The sequence below is a fragment of the Terrapene carolina genome, unplaced genomic scaffold (genome assembly GCF_002925995.2).
Source record: "Terrapene carolina triunguis isolate 2854851 unplaced genomic scaffold, T_m_triunguis-2.0 Scaffold11901, whole genome shotgun sequence".
NCBI lineage: Eukaryota > Metazoa > Chordata > Testudines > Emydidae > Terrapene > Terrapene triunguis.
The window spans coordinates 3,521-5,796 of NW_020676252.1; the positions used below are offsets into that span (position 1 = coordinate 3,521).

At 53.0% G+C, this 2,276-nt stretch overlaps 1 pseudogene; it reads left to right on the forward strand.

The window, feature by feature from the left end:
• The first annotated feature begins 202 nt into the window (after positions 1-202).
• On the forward strand, positions 203-457 carry LOC113408393 (annotated as a pseudogene).
• Positions 458-2,276: the final 1,819 nt, after the last annotated feature.

The following is a 2,276-nucleotide window of genomic DNA, read 5'->3' on the forward strand; positions in this document are numbered from 1 at the left end:
GATGGGGAGGCTGAGGGGGCAGGGAAGTTAAATGACTGGTCTGGTTGCATGGCCAGCAGACAAATCAGGAACAGAACCCACATGGCCTGTCTCCTTGCCCTGCCCCTGCTGCAATCACTCAGATAGATTGCTTCACTCCATTCCTGTTGAGTCTGTCTGTTCCCATGGTCAGTCAGTCTCCTTTCTGCTTTCCCTGTCTCACTCAGGAGGTAGATCACCAGCTGCCAAGATGTCCAGCAAGAGAGCCAAGGCCAAAACCACCAAGAAGCGCCCCCAACGTGCCACTTCCAATGTCTTTGCCATGTTTGACCAGTCGCAAATCCAGGAGTTCAAGGAGGCTTTCAACATGATTGACCAGAACCGCGATGGCTTCATCGACAAGGAGGATCTGCATGACATGCTGGCGTCTCTAGGTAACAAGCACCAATCCAACAGGGTGCCCGCACTGGTCGGCTGATAGGCCACAGGGACTGTGCTTGGGGAACTGGGAGCAGCCCTTCCCTCCTATAGGTATTTGACAATTACTCTAGGTTGAAGGTCTCTGACCTCTTCAGATCTCTCTTCTGCCTCACCCTCCTATTTAAATAAACTATCCCCTCAGGGAAACTGGAAGCAGAGTTGAATAAAGGCCGGGGCTTGTCTATCCCAGGAACTCTTTGCACCTGTGAAGCATCACTGACACTGCTCCACCAGTGCAAACCCCTAGTGTAGGTGAGTTACACTGGTGAAAAAAGTGACTTGCCGCAGTGGGCGTCACCTTTTACACTGTGGCAGTGTGTCTGCACAAGGAATCGGTACTGGTACAGCTATGTTGGTGCAAAATACTTCCCTGTAGATGTGTAACTGTCCCTGGGTTGGTGTGTCTTTGGGAATCAAACACAGGACTTCTGGGTTTGAAAGCAGGAGCCTTTACTCCTTGAGCTCAGAGCAGAATCAAACTGCTATACACATGCTGGCCACTGGGGGTGACAGCTACCTATTAGTTGTGGGTTATGTAGGTGAACCCTTTTGTTTTGCTGCTCCACTTCCAGCACCATCACGCTCTCCAGGGAGAGACACACAAGAGTAGGGGCGGGAAAACACTCCAGCCCAATCCCTGTCACAGTCCCATCTATGCAGAGAAATGTGCTGAGTTCTGGATTGGCACCCCGCTATTGAAATCTATTTGAGGCCACCCCAGGGTGCTGTCCCCCATGGCCAGACAAAACTTTTTATCCACCCTTTGGTAGTGCTTGTCCAGCACTCGTGATCTCTCCCTCCCTCTTCCACCAGCTGGGTTGGATGGGATGTCACTCAAAGCTCTGCTCCCTGCCTCACTCCAGCCACTTGGGATTCCACGGACCAGAGGCCCGACTGTTTATAGCACAGTTTAGGATCTGCCCTGACTATGTCGGCTTCCTGGTCATGGCCCAGAGGGGTCACCTGTGACTGAGGCCAGCTCAGGGGGGCGGCGGGGGAGGGGAGGTGTAATGAGCTCCTGAAGCAGGTAGCACTGGCGGGGTTGGGAGAAGGGAACATGACCTGGGAGACGCAGCAGTTCAGAACATTTCCTGGGAAGCCTACAGGGGCGGGTCTCCAGGGGAGTCTGGGCTGCAAATCACCTGCCTTCCCTTGCAAGAACCCTGAGGCTGAGTGGCAGCACCTGGGGTGCGGGGGGGACAATATCCTGGGGCACAGCAGAGCCCCCATTGGCACAGAGGTGTGGTTTGGGTTTCCCATCCCTGCCCCAAAGAGGTGTGTGTAAATGCAGCCCCCGGCCATGCTAATACCTTATGGGTCCTGACTCCCACTTGTTGCAAGCACAGGTCAAGCTGCAGGGCAGACAGGGCTCTGGGCTGTAAGAGAGAAGCCAGGTAGGCTGAAATACAAGTATTCGGGCTGTGGTATAGAGCCAGGGCCCTAGAAATCTCATCACATGCTGCAGGGGTCTCTCCCCTCTCAGGACATATAGAAAGTGGCTGATTATTAGTTACGTTTATACTGCAGTAGCGTCCAGAGGCCTCCAGGTTGGGCCCCACTGTGGTAGGTGCTGCACAGACAGCTCCCCAAAGAGCTTCCTTCCTATCCCCCTCCCACTGGATTTTGACCTTGAATGTCTTCCCCTTCCATTGTCCTGTGTTAAGGCCCACCCCACCCCCTCCCAAATATGTGCTAAACCAGTGGTTCTCAAACTTTTGTACTGGTGACCCCTTTCACATAGCAAGCCTCTGAGTGCGACCCCCCTTATACTGTACATTAAAAACACTTTTTTATATATTTAACACCATTATAAATGC